This window comes from Mauremys reevesii, linkage group 2, assembly GCF_016161935.1.
Source record: "Mauremys reevesii isolate NIE-2019 linkage group 2, ASM1616193v1, whole genome shotgun sequence".
Lineage (NCBI taxonomy): Eukaryota > Metazoa > Chordata > Testudines > Geoemydidae > Mauremys > Mauremys reevesii.
The window spans coordinates 73,448,989-73,464,019 of NC_052624.1; the positions used below are offsets into that span (position 1 = coordinate 73,448,989).

General features: G+C 41.2%; 1 protein-coding gene and 1 long non-coding RNA gene across 4 annotated transcripts in view; both read left to right on the forward strand.

Annotated features, from left to right (window-relative positions):
• Positions 1 to 15,031, forward strand: part of RBMS3 (RNA binding motif single stranded interacting protein 3) — a 904,530-nt gene that overhangs the window by 35,232 nt on the left and 854,267 nt on the right. The window lies entirely within an intron of this gene.
• LOC120399143 lies at positions 21 to 11,051 on the forward strand. Its single transcript, XR_005594982.1, has 4 exons — positions 21 to 79; positions 8,089 to 8,126; positions 9,425 to 9,716; positions 10,628 to 11,051. It is a non-coding gene; the product is annotated as an uncharacterized LOC120399143 (long non-coding RNA).

Consider the following 15,031-nt stretch of genomic DNA (forward strand, 5'->3'; position numbering starts at 1 on the left):
GCCCCCACTCCCCTGAGCTCTGCAGCAGGGCTGGGCCTGCACTCACCGGCAGCAGGAAGTACAGAGACCCGCACTGCTGGTGAGTGCTGAGGGGTGGTTCCCCCCGCCCTCAAAGCCAGCTCTGCCCCCCCCCCCCCGCCGTGGAGGCCGGGGGCACCACACCCCTCCCCTGCGAGGGGGCAGCGTAAGACCCCAGAATATCTAGGGACGGCCCTGGTACCCGCCACCCTGCCCGCAGCCAGCCCCGCTGCACCCCCTGCTCTGCCCGCAGCCAGCCCCTGCTGCACTCCCTGCTCTGCCCGCAGCCAGCCCCTGCTGCACTCCCTGCCCTGCCTCCAGCCAGCCCCACACCTCCTGCCCTTCCCGCAGCCAGCTCCACACCCCCTGTCTCCAGCCAGCCCCTGCCGCACCCCCATGCCCTGCCCGCAGCCAGCCCCACACCCTCTGTCTCCAGCCAGCCCCTGCTGCACCCCCCTGCCCTGCCCGCAGCCAGCCCCTGCTGGGTCAGCACTATGAAGCCAAGAGTCTGAAAGCAGAAGTGGGTTGTAGAGGGGAGGAGAGGAGAGGAGGAAGGTAGGTAGGTAGGTAGGTGCCATAAGGCAGCCGGGAGGGGGGAAGAAAAAGTAAGTGTCAGGATTCTGCCTTGGAATAGGACTCTGGTAAGAAGGTGTGTGTGTGTGTGTGTGAAGTAACCATGGTAAACCAACAGTAGCTATGAGAAGATGGGTAGGTAGGAGGCCAGGGAAACCATAACAGGGACTGTGATTGCTGGATGTAGGGTCCCGGAGCTGGAACCTGGTGTAGTGGGCAGACCTGTATATGCCCTTGCAAGTTACTGCTGTGGAGCTTGAGGAGGGGTTCAACATGGACCGGAAACAGCATTTGGACAGTTGTCCTGTTGAACTTTGTAACCCAGAAGAGTAGGCAAAATGGTAACCTGGCTGGGGGGCATTAAGTTAACAGAAGAAAGACTCTTGTAGAGTAAGCAATGAGTAGCAAGGGGGCACACAAGACACAGCAAGAACTACAATTCCTGATGTAGACACAAGGAGGTATGCTAGTGGTGAGTGTCTATTCCATTATATTGTTTTATTAAACAATGCCATATTAAGCCCTCATCCTAGGTCAGAAAGCGATCCTTTGTAAGCAGAAGGAGGCCTGAGAGACCCAGCAGAAGAGCAATTAAAGGGCTAGAAGAAGGGGAGCACATTTCAGTAATAACGAGGTGGCTGCCTGTCAGCTCAGTATGTTAACTGTTACACACAAACTACCTAAAAAGAATGCTCTTAAGGTTGCAAAGCCAAGCCCTCTAAAGTGTGGAAATGCCACAGCTGAGTTGCCTGTCCAACCTTGACTCAGCTCCCTTGTGCTTTGAACATCTAAAGTGCTATATAATGCTGAATATTGAAAAAAATCAAGTCCTAGGTGCCTCAGCTTAGGCACTTTTAACCCTAACCTTTCTGTGCCTCAGTTCCCCATCTGTAAAATGGGGATAATACTGCCCTTTCACCTTCAAAGGATGCTGCAAAAATAATTTCATTGATGTTTGTGCACTCAGATACTATAGTGATTAGTGTCATAGAAAAGCCCATGAAGAAATCAATAATTGTGTCCTTAGAGCAGTCAAACCCTGGGGGAAAAATAGTATGTGGTTAACTGTTACACACAAACTAACTAAAAAGAATGCTATTAAGGTTGCAAAGCCATTTCCTAACCTAATGCTCTTTTAACTTACTTTTAAAAGAAAAGGTTTCCAGAATTTAACATAGACCAAAAAATGCGTGTTTTCCTAGCCTCATTCCTGGGAATGGTAAACTGTTTTAGATGAAAATTTTCCAAAACAATTCCTCCTGAGACAGACACCCAGCATGTAAATTTCAGCTTGAATGGTTAATATTTGGTGAAGTTATGTAAGCAACTGAAAACATAGTGCCAAACTTAGGCCAGGCTACCAGCCTCGCATATAATATCCTGGGCTGACAAACCCCCTTGTGTTTCCTTCTGACTTATATAGCCCAACATGTCTAGTTATTGGGCCTGCTCCTGCTTCCAGTCAGAGTCAGTGGCAAAATTCTTATTGACTTTGGGCCCAGGAAGGGGTTCGTTCCCTTGTAAATCAGGAACACTCATGAATTGTTATCCAGTCACATGGCTCCCTTTAGTGCTTGCCCAACTGGGATAAATGCAACATTTTGCACTGTTGAAAAAACATTAAACATTGTATTTTTTAACCATTAAACATATGTTTTAATACATTTTAAAACAGAGCTCTCCTTTGTCTTTAAAAATAGAAGATGGCTCTTACAGGATGTATGGTAAGCAGGGAGAAGATAACTGTGTTTGACATAGCAGTCTGTTTTCAATGGCTTAACAAAGTTTGTGGTAATTAAGGAATGCATATGTTCTTTAGGTCAGCCTGAGTTCAGACAATGAGGTATGAAAAGATACTGGATAAGTACATTTATCCTTTTATGAGAGAGAGAGAGAGAGGTTTTGGTAAACCAGTTTATAATGTATGGCTTTTTAAAAAATCATAATTTTTTTTTTAGATCTAATCCTCCAAATCTGCCAAGATAAACATAATGAGTTTTTGGTATTTTGAGAGCATGGGAGTGACCAGATATTGTGGAATTATCTAGGTGTCAAGGAGTGGAAATACTATAAGACAACATCTAATAAACAAAAGATTAGACTTAAGTTTTATCTTGATGTGATTATGACCCTACTATTAACTCCCAGAGAGGGATTTCATTTGGGTAGCTTGTCTTTCTTTTGAGACATTTCTCCCTCTTTCTGGTGTCAGAATTGGATATAACAGTATGACAACTTGACTTCATGGAAAGTCTTAATGTAGACATATGTTGTTTTTCTCCAAACAATTAGCAATTGGTTGGTAGGTTGCTAATGGGTTAAAAAAGGCTGACTGAAAATGCTGGGTATATGATTCCTTGGTATTTGTTAAAGCACCTTGCTTCATCTGTATCAACATAGTTTTCTATCTACAAAATATCTACAGGTTTAATGAATTCAGACTCTATACTACTGTTTCAGTAATTTGTGCCACATGAAGACCTCATTTTGAAATTAAAGCATTTGATAACAGAGGAATTAAGAGACATAGGCAAGGATGGGGGAGAAGAGTAATTAACCTCAGAGCTGATATCGCAGAGATAAAGGAAGGCTTATATAGGTGACAGGTATAACTGAGAAGAATATTCTTGCCTGGACGGGGTGAAAATGGATACGCCAGAGAAAACAGGTGCAAATGGCTGGGTTGGATGGGCTATAGAGAGGCTTCAAAGGCAGGTTAGATACAATTCCATTGGGAGTATTACTTTTTCTTTAAGGTACTTCTGAAGTGGTGACTTAGTGGTGATGTTGAAGGATTATCTCTCTATTCTCTGAGTGCTGTATAGCTGCAGCATTCCATATGTGCTGAGACTTTGGGAAGACACTGAGGAGGTTCCTGCAGTAGTCAAAAGAATAGGTGATTGAAGGCTGAGATTAGTATTTTGCCGGAGATAGAAAGAGGGCATTGGTGTACATGCAGAAGAAACAATGAGCAATTAATCATTGAAGGAAGAAAGAGTACAACAACACCCAGGTTATAGAAAGTGGACTTGTTTTGGAGGCGCAAGTCTAGAAGAGGGGTAGGGATGTAATGTTGTGTGGTGATGTGGGGATGATTTTGCCTAAGAAATACATTTGTCTGACCTGGAGCTGAAAAATTTAGAAGAAGCAACAAGCTTATTTGCTCAAAACAGAGGGTGAAGAGCCATTGAACATATATCAAGGCTGTAACAAGCCTAAAATTTTGAATACTGAATACCAGCCCTGAAAATCTATCTGCTACAAAATATAGCTCCAGATGATAGTGTCAAGGCTTTTGTTTTCCGGGGGGGCAGGGAGGATGGATTATTCCAACAGTACTCTAAAAGTGAAATCAGTAAACCTACACTACATATCAGTAATTAGAAGTTAAATCAATAACCTTACATATGATAGCAGTGTTTTGTAAGCTATAACTGCACTACACATCATACTAATCTTCTGAGAGCGCACAGATTGGGACATTCATTATGCCATTTGTGGTTTCAATAACATACAGTGTTCAGTTGCATATGTGTTCTAAAATAGACTGGTTAATAAATGTGTGATTAAAAAGCAGACTTCTCTATCACCCTTTAACAGTGGAATGTATGTATTGGCATGTTACTTCCCTTTCTGTATATGTGATAAGAGTAAATGCAAATTCTTTCAGCATAGCTGAACAGCCTATTTGAGCCTACTCCGATGAGTGACTGAACCTCTCAGGATAGCATGATAGGAGAAAGAGTAGGAGGGCTGATGATTGTTTCCACCAGTCTCTGGGGAAATCTGTGACTATGATCAATGTAAAGAGTGCGTGTGCATGCCTTTTCTCCATTGATTATTGAATGGAAAATGAGAATTGGGCTATATTCATTCCCTGTGCTCAATTGTACCTTTTACTGGCACAAACTGCTTCACCGGTACAATGGAGATGCAATCCCAGGGGAAGCTCGCAAGGGTTTCCACTGCTGCCTTCCTTCCCTTCTTATACCTGTAAATGGGAAGACTTGTTTTCCTGTAGATGTTCCATGGAGGCCTAGTAGTAATGTATACTGAATTAGTATGCCTTCTGGCTCTGGCTACTATATTATACCAATATAGGCCATGTTTTGGGTGAACTGGTCACCTGCTGGATTCCTTGTAAAAAGGAAGTGTCAACTACTTCTGTACTGTCGGGTGGGCAGGACATGTGGAGGACATGGGTGGATTTAGGCTTTGTCTACACTAGCACTTCTGTCAGAAAAACTTATCTTGGTTAGGGGTGTGAAAAAAACACACCCCTGACTAACATAAGTTTTCCCAACAAAAGCGCCAGTGTGGACAGTGCTATGTCGCGGAGGGAGACACTCTCTTACTGACATAGCTACCGTTGCTGGTTGGGGGTGGTTTAATTATGCCAGTGGGAGAGCTCTCTCCCACTGGCATAGAGCGGCTACATGGGAGACCATATAGTGGCACAGCTGCAGGGGTACAGCTGTGCCACTGTAAGGTCCAGAGTGTAGACATAGCCTTAGGCCTCTGTTTCTCTCTTCCTAGGTGCACATGTTTCTTATGTCCCTTCCTGTGGGTCAGATGCTGTTGCTCACACGTTCGTTCACTTTCTTGGTCTTTTCAGTTCTGGCTTTTCAGTGCATATTTTACTTTTGCTAACTTAATTATGGCAGCTTTTGTAGTAGCCCAGCATAGGGTGACCAGATGTTCTGATTGTTATAGGAACAATCCTCATATTTGGGGCTTTGTCTTATATAGGTACCTATTACCCCCACCTCCATCCCAATATTTTCACACTTGCTATCTGGTCACTGTAGTCCAGGATGACACTAAACTAGAGGTATGTCTGCACTACAGCTGGGAGGTGTGAGTCCTACCATGGGGTAAATAGACTCATACCAGCTCACCTCAAGCTAGTGGACTAAAATAGCAGTGTGGTGGTTGTGACACAAGCTAGCTGCCTGAGCTTGGCCCCCCAGGGTTGGAGAGGCTTTGATTTGGGTGATTAGCCCAAGCTGCTGCTGGTGCCAGAACATTTGCATTGCTGTACTTAGCACAGGTCTGTTTGCCTGTGTTGAGAATTACACCTTCCTTCCACCTACAGTGTACATGTGCCATAACTGACTAGATCTCAAAATCTGGGATCTGGAGCTCAGGCTGTGTATCCTTTGCTTTTTCAGAGGATGGCTGAATCTATCTGAAATGGATTTGAAAGACTTCACTCTCCTGGATCTGAGGCCTTCTCTGTTATCTACCTAGTTAGATATACAGGTGTGGTCAGTTCTGTTTTGTAGATTAACTTTTAGAATGTATCTGCAAGACTACACAGAGATGGAGTTATTGGGCTGACACCTTTCCTTCTGGTATGAAGAGTGGAGAATATTTTTTAAACTGTTTATTTTCTACCATTAATGGGCTGGGTATGTACAGCCACCAACTCACTTAGGATAGTGTGACTTTTTTGTTTGGCAGCTTCTAGGCTGTATGTTGTACCATAGTTCTCTGAACTGTGTGTGGCTGAGGCTGGGTTGCTATTCTAAACATGCAGTACTCCCTTTGCTTAGTACCTAACCGTACTTCAGGGTTCCTGACTATCAGGATGTGGATGTGAAGTAGCCAGACATTACATTAACTAAAATACTAGGACAAACTTGGGTGTCTGAAATTACAGTAGGCATCCACTATCTACAATAAGATTTATTTGCTTTTTCAAAAGTGCTAAGCATTTGTAGCTCCATTTGAAGTCAACAGATGTTATTGGTCCTGAGCACCTCTGAATAAATGTGCTACTCTTTTTATTTAGAAGCCTAAATCCATAGGTATATTCTTACCATAAGTTAGGGCACTCAATTATGAAAACTTTGCTTTGTGGCATGGGGCATTTTGTACTATTTGCTAAGCTAGATTTGTGAATATAATTGACATACCTGTCTTCACCAACTACATTTCCTTTTATTTGCTGTACCTCAGAAAAAATCTAAATGGAGGTCTTTGAGTTGCTCTTGAATATTTGGACACCATATGTGGTTTGACACTATTCAATTGATTTTTTTTTTCAAAGGCAGTAAGTGGGTTTGTGTAAACATGTCTCTGAAACTGGGTATTTTGTTCAGATGGTGAAAAACTTGTACATCCTTTACATCAACCCATACAGTTATTCATGATAAGATGAGTGGGTGTGATAAGATGAATGGGAGAAGATAACTGTAGATTAAAAAAAAAAAGGTAGGGGACCTAGAAAGCAGTCACATGGACTGTCTATAAAGGATCTTTATGCAGAGATATGTTTATCTAGAAACGGAGAAGAACTATGCCAGAAGAGGATTTGTCCCTCTTAGACCTCCATAGTTAGAATAGAACTAATGTAGGAAGATGTAATGGTGATTCATGTCAAAGGCTGTACTGAGGGAAAGGAAAATGAGATGGAAAGAGCCATCTTTAAAGGCAGAGCTATCTTCAAAGGCAGAGGTGGAGGGGAGTAGCTTCCATGACTGAGAGGAAACTGCTCAAGGATAACTTCATATGAGAGTTGATACTTTGAGAAAAGGTTAGAGATGGGACAGTAGTTTGGTAAAGGGCAAGTGGGTGGCTTGAAGGACTGGACAGTGGCAGATTTTAGTGTTTAGAAAAAGTTACAATTAATGGTAATAATGTGGGACAAAAGGCTTATTTGTAATGTGGTAGCATCTGTGAGGCCCAGATCATATCCCCATTGAGGTAGGTGTATGGTCATGTAACACAGTCCCTGCCCTGAAGAGTTTATAATCTAAGTACTAAGAGTCTGAATAAAATTTGGAAAATCCATATAGGAGAGATGAGAAGTGGAATAAGAGAAGGTCAGGATGAAAGGAATGGAAGTGTGTGCTATCTTAAACTATTGCTTGAAATTGGCATTTTTGGTGCTCATTTGGCTTATTAGTTACATAATACAGAGTGATTCGTGAAGTGAAAATATTGACAATATCAGACTTTTGGAAACGAAGTATAAATTTGGTCATCCTAGTATTCAGACGCTTGCTATAAAAGTCATTTTGCATTTCATCTAGATTGAAATGCTATCTAACTTTAAAGCTGCTTAGTCAAACATCTGGTTTTTCTTTTTTCATTGAGTATTGTAATGAGTCAGATATATATATGCCAAATACTCTGTTGTTTAGTTTGCTCTCCATGTAACTTTGGATTGCTGCTGACTGCTTTGTCACACTTGATAACTGAACTTTACTTCAGCCACTCCACTGGAATGTGTTGGTGCATTCAGACTTCTTAGAATCAAGCTGTAGGTTGTCCTCAGATTCCAATTTCAAATCTCCAGTGCACTGTTTTAAAAATATGACCTCTAACTCAAGAGATACAAGCACAAAAGGATTCCAGGCAACAATTGACCAGATAAGTATTTATTTATTTAACTAAACATGTAGAATTATAATTATGCTGGTAATAGTTTCTTCACAGTTAGACTTCTATTTAGCTAAAGACTAGCTTTAAAGGCTGCTTTCTCTTTTTCAGGGAACTGCACTGAAATCTTCTGGATTTCATTGAGCATGGTAAGAAATTCTCTTAATTAAAACAAGTTTCAGTAAAGAGCTGGCTTTATTGACTGTTTCCTTGTATACCTCCCAACAACATGTACAAAATGGAAGTATTAGGCTTAGACAAACACAACATTCAGTTTACATTATGCATCTTAACATGAAGGAAAGAAATTGCTAACATAAAAAAAAAAAAACCTATCGTGACTAAGTAGTGTCGTATTAACCACTGAAACTTGTTAGGAACACCAGAGTGGGTGGTGGGAATTACAGGACAGGTGGTTGTGAGTTGTGCCTGTGAGCCCAGCAGAAATGGAGGGTTTTATCCATTTGGCACACAGCATTTTATCTGAACTATCCAGGGCCAGCTCCAGTGTTTTTGCCGCCCCAAGCGGCGCAAAAAAAAAAAAAGCCATGATCGGCGGCAGCTCTAACATTAACACTGCCACTTCATTCTTCAGCGGCAATTCAGTAGCAGGCCCTCAGTCCCCGCCACTGAATTGCCGCCGAAGAGCCGGATGTGCCTCCCCTTTCCATTGGCCGCCCCAAGCACCTGCTTGCTGCGCTGGTGCCTGGAGCCGGCCCTGGGACTATGCAACAGGAACTTCTTAAAAATAGGGCCAGGTCATGCAACCTTTACTTGTGTTGATGGGAACTTAGTCACATGAGAAGTGCTGTCTAGCACTTGCCCACCAGGGTCCACATTTAACGGCATGTGGACAGGAGACCTAGAAAAATCCCACATGCATTAAGGAGGCTAGACCAATATAAGTATTAGTAATAGAAGAAAATGCACACTGCTCCAAGGGGGGAGAGGCCTATACTGTTCATATAAATTCAAGTATCAATAGATCTATATGATGCTGAAGATAAATCTCATTACTAGACTATATAGTTAATGTTTAGGTTTTGCTGGCATAACTAAGTCTATTGGGGTATATATATTTTTAATTACCTATCTGTGCCAGCCAAAGCTATAGTGTAGATGAAGTAATGCTGGTGAGAAGTCCTTTATTTCACACAGAACTTGTATATAAGCTATTTCAGGAAAAAGACCTTTTCTTTTCCCCACCAGTATAAGCTGTGTCTAAACTAGGAGGGTTTGCTGGTATACGTATGTCTGCAAACCTTTTATATGTAGACAAGCCTTAGAGTCACAATCAGTGTGCAGCTAAAGAGTCACAATCAGTGTGAAGCTAAAGATAACGAGCAATTGTTAATGTGAACTAGCCACTTGATATGTGATGAGTAAAAACTAAATCTAGCAATGGAGCATTCTTTTAAATATTAATTTTCCTTGTCTAAATTTTCAGCTGAGGAACAGTCAAGGCAAAGTCATGTAAATTGTTACACCTTTGACAACTTATTATACTGAAGTGAAGAGATGTCAGTGAGGATTGAGATCTGGATTACTTTAAAGCCTTGCATGTAGGCCATGAGGAGTAGCATTTCCTTGAACAGTGCTGAGGAAGTCTCTCTGAAGATTCCCTCCCACAACTTCTTGAGCTGACCCATATCTTAGCTGGGCTTGAAGCCAAAGTTCTTGTCACTGAAGAATGCTTTGCTAAAACCTCTCACTTCACAGCACTGTGGAGAGGGAGAGAAGTAAGTATATGTCAAGCTTGTTGAGAGTGTAACAGATAAATCTCTTTTTGGGGTGGGTGGTTGGGGAGAGATTAGGTAGCGCAATCTCCACATCCTCATTCTCAGAATGAGGAAATGTTAACTTACAGCCTCACAATATACAACTTCATCTGCAAAAACATCTAAAAATTCGGACACGTGTCTGAACCCCTTAGCAGGAACTAGAGCAGAGGCACTAAGAAACAAATACTTATTAATGTACCAGGCTATTTTATTTTAAAGATATTCTGCACACACAATAGACAGTTGACGAGTACGTTTTAAATATCCTCCTAGTAACGTGTTAAGATTACACTGGAAACATATAAAGTAATTTTATTTTTCCCATGTACTACAGTGGATTTGTTACTGTATTTGGTAAATGAACACAACTTAATTGTTCACTTGCAAGGAATTTCCTAAAATTGGTGATTGTTTAAAAACTTTCTGCCCTTTCATCTGTACTGTATTATTACTGATGCTCACTTGCTGTCTTACCATTGCCCAATGAGCTTCTGTCAGCATGAGTGATATGGTCCAAAACTTAATACTGTTCCATCCATTCCAGGCAGGAATCCCCCCCGCCCCACATGCAGCATAGATTGCAATACTGCTTCATTTTCTCTTTGATCTCTTCTAGACCTGCCTCCTAGACTTTTGTGGATAAGCCCAGCCATTCCTTTGGTGGCTGTAGATAACAAGTTAAATCAAGACAATCTGTCTTTGTCTAGTGGCCATGGGTTGGAGGGGATAATTGGGAGATCTACTCCCACATAAGGGTAAATTGTTGAAGGATGATGAGGACCTTAAGTATTCTTTGGCCACAGTCTGTAGGTTATGGTCAGCATGGGAATCTGTCTCTAACTTTCCTTTCTCCCCTTCTTGTTTTTCAGGTGTGGTGGTGGTAGTGTTGCTGAAATCTTATCCCAAAGCAGATTCAGAGGCATTTGGGCAGCTATGGCCATGGCTGTTGTCGACTTAAATTGTTGGGTGGGTATTTTTGGGTGTGGGGATATATATTTACTGTGGCATACAATCAAACCCATTGCCCTTTGATTAGGTGTATCTTGCACCCTAGTCCCCTCCCCTGAACTTGTTTTCCCCCTCACTTTTTCTGTCATTTAAAGCTGGGAAAATATGTAGTGTTCTATGTCACATTACTATACTTTGTAGCTTTGTGGAAAAGGAAGTTTTGCTGTTACCACTGAGTGAAATAAGCTATATAGTATGACTGAGCAATTACTTTATTTTACAATTGTAAAGAACCAAAACATTCTTTGTGGATGAAAAAATAAAATATTTTAATTTTCTCTAAAATGTCTTTCTAAAGTTATTCTAGTTATTCTGCAGAGGCAAAAATAGCCAAACAAATGCTTTACATTTCAGGCTGCTGGTACTGGTAGCCAGCACTCTATGCTGCACTCCGACAAGTCAAACTCTGAGGAGGCCAAGCCCAACTCAGAGCTCACCAGAGACATGCTTTATTTCAAGGCAGGAGTAATATGTAGCAAGTGTGATCAGAAGATGGAAGAAGTAGGCACTTCTATTTAAAGTGACACTTAGTCCTCAATCACTATCTACAAAGAAACTGCAGTGACAGTTGCTATAAACCTCTCTGCACACAACGTTTGTGCAGCATTGGGCAAAGCTATTCAACTTCAGTGATTACTTTTTTCTTTCCCTTCCCTTCATATGCATGAAATCTGGTCCTTTAAAGAGCATACCTTCCTTTTCGCCCTGTTACAAGAAAATCAGTGGCTCCTACCACTGCATTACATATTTTTCTGTATCATTCTACTTTGTACTATCCTTTCTTATAATACTTTAATTAAATGACTCTAATGGGCTAATTGGCCTAGACCCATGTAGTCTTGCAATATTTTCTAAGGTTGCAGGAAATAATCCTGAATATTGAATTGTCATATTTAAAGTATGCTATATGATCATCTAATCAAAGACTAAAAGGAAGGCATATACAAAAGGTGGCAGAGCTAAGGTTGTCTGTAAGTGTTCAGTCTTAACACTTGTGTGGTTTTCTTGTATGGAATGTCTGAATCTGATTTATGTATTATATTAACTACCTCATTCTCCACACTGGAATTTTGTGTATAATTTTTTATGAATATTATATGTCTCAGATTACTTGTGATATTTTCCTGCCTGAATGCATGGAGTTAAATCAAAGGCCTGATGAAGGAACCAGGTAGGGAAGGCAAAACAATGACACAGTTAAGAGTCCCAGAGGAAACAGGGAAGCTGTTTAGTAGGGAATTCCCTCATCTTGGATGGAACCAGGTAAAGAACAGTTTATTTTTCTAAGGTTAAGCCTAGAGTCAAAGGGGACACTCTATTCTTAAAGATGTTGGCCTAAAGGAGGCTGTCCAGGGAGTGTCAGTGACAGCTAACCGGTGTGCCAGGAGATATATAGAGACAGCCTGCTGTGAGCCGAACAGTTTGTTTCCCTCAATCCAGAGATGGAGATAACTGGGCTAGATGAAATACACCAAAATTTGCAAAGAAAGATTAAGGTTTAGGTAAGTGAAAATATGCATATAGGACTTCATTCTTTTAACCCTCTGCTCTGTATACAATGTACATAACAGCCATACTGGGTCAGACCAAAGGTCCATCTAACCCAGTATCCTGTCTTCTGATAGTGCCTAATGCCAGGTGCCCCAGAGGGAATGCACAGGACAGGTATTCATCAAGTGATCCATTCCCTGTCGCCCATTCCCAGCTTCTGGCAAACAGGCTAGGGACACCATCCCTATCCATCCTGGCTAATAGACACTGATGGACCTATCCTCCATGAATTTAATTAGTTCTTTTTGAACCCTACTATAGCCTTGGCCTTCACAACATCCTCTGGCAATGAGTTCCACAGGTTGACTGTGCATTGTGTGAAGAAATACTTCCTTTTGTTTTAAACCTGCTACCTATTATTTTCATTTGGTGGCCCCTAGTTCTTGTGTTATGAGAAGGAGTAAATAACACTTCCTTATTTACTTTTTCCACACCAGTCATGATTTTATAGACCTCAATCATATCCCCTCTTAGTAGTCTCTTTTTCAAGCTGAAAAGTCTGTCTCCTCATATGGAAGCCGTTCCATACCCCTAATCACTTTTGTTGCCCTTTTCTGAACCTTTTCCAATTCCAATATATCTCTTTTGAGACGAGGTGACCACATCTGCACGCCGTATTCAAGATGTGGGTGTACCATAGATTTATATGGAGGCAATATGATATTTTCTGTTTTATCTATCCCTTTCTGAATGATTCCCAACATTTTGTTCGCTTTTTTGACTGCCGTTGCACATTGAGTGGATGTTTTCAGAGAACTATCCACAATGACTCCAAGATCTCTTTCTTGAGTGGTAACAGCTAATTTAGACCCCATAATTTTATGAGTATAGTTGGGATTATATTTTCCAATATGCATTACTTTGCATTTATCAATATTGAATTTCATCTGCCATTTTGTTGCCCAGTCATCCATTTTTGAGAGATCCTTTTGTAGCTCTTTGCAATTAAGTCCCAGGCAGACTATCTTGGGTAGTTTTGTATCTGCAAATTTTGCCACCTCATTGTTTACCCCTTTTTCCAGATCGTTTATGAATATGTTGAATAGTTCTGGTCCCAGTACAGACCCCTGGGGGACACCACTTTTTACCTCTCTCCATTCTGAAAACTGAACATTTATTCCTACCCTTTCTTTCCTATATTTTAACCATTTACCAATCCATAAGAGGATATTCCCTCTTATCCCATGACAGCTTACTTTGCTTAAGAGCCTTTGGTGAGGGATCTTGTTAAAGGCTTTCTGAAAATCTAAGTACGCTCTATCCACTGGATCTCACTTATCCACATGCATGTTGACCCCCTCAAAGAATGCTAGTAGATTGGTGAGGCATGATTTCCCTTTACAAAAACCATGTTGACTCTTCCCCAACAAATTATGTTCATCTATGTATCTGACAAACTTGTTCTTCACTATAGTTCCAACCCATTTGCCTGGTACTGAAGTCAGGCTTACTGGCCTGTAATTGCCGGGATCAACTCTGGAGCCCTTTTTAAAAATTGGTGTTGAATTAGCTATCCTCCAGTCATTTGGTACAGAAGCTGACTTAAATGATAGGTTACAAACCACAGTTAGTAGTTCTGAAATTTCACATTTTAGTTCCTTCAGAACTCTTGGGTGAATACCATCTGGTCCTGGTGACTTATTACTCTTTAGTTTACTAATTTGTTCCAAAACCTCCTCTGACACTTCAATCTGGGACAGTTCCTCAGATTTGTCACCTAAAAAGAATGGCTCGGGTTTTGGAATCTCCCTCACACCCTCAGCCGTGAAGACTGATGCAAAGAATTCATTTAGTTTCTCTGCAATGGCCTTATTGTCCTTGAGTGCTTCTTCAGCATATCGGGGAACCTGGCATTGGCCACTGTCAGAAGACAGGATAGTGGGCTAGATGGACTTTTGGTCTGACCCAGTATGGCCGTTCTTATGATCATCCAGTGGCTTCTTGCTTCTGATGTACTTAATTTTTTTTTGCTATTACTTTTTGAGTCTTTGGCTAGCTGTTCTTCAAATTCTTTTTTGTCCTTCCTAATTATATTTTTACACTTCACTTGCCAGAGTTTATTCTCCTTCCTATTTTCCTCATTAGGATTTAACTTCCACTTTTTAAAGGATGCCTTTTTACCCCTCACTGCTCCTTTTACTTTGTTTAGCCATGGTGGCACTTCTTCGGTTCTCTTACTAGTTTTTTAATTTGGAGTATACAATTAAGTTGAGCCTCTGTTATGATGTCTTTATACGGTTTCTATGCAGCTTGCAGGGATTTCACTTTTTGTGCAGTACCTTTTAATTTCTATTTAACTAGCTTCCTCATTTTTGTGTAGTCCCTCTTTCTGAAATTAAATGCTACTATGTTGGGCTGCTGTGGTGTTTTCCGCGCCACAGGGATGTTAAATTTAATTATATTATGGTCACTATTACCAAGTGGTCCAGCCATATTCACCTCTGGGACCAGATCCTGTGCTTCACTTAGGACTAAATCAAGAATTGCCACTCTTCTGGTGGGTTCCAGGACCAGCTGCTCCAAGAAGCAGTCATTTAAGTGTCAAGAAACTTTATCTCTGCATCCTGTCCTTAGGTGACAGGTATCCAGTCAATATGGGGAAAGTTGAAATCCCCCATTATTATGGAGTTTTTTATTTTAATAGCCTCTCTAATATCCCTGAGCATTTCAGTCACTGTCACCATACTGGGCAGGTGGTCAGTAATATGTCCCTA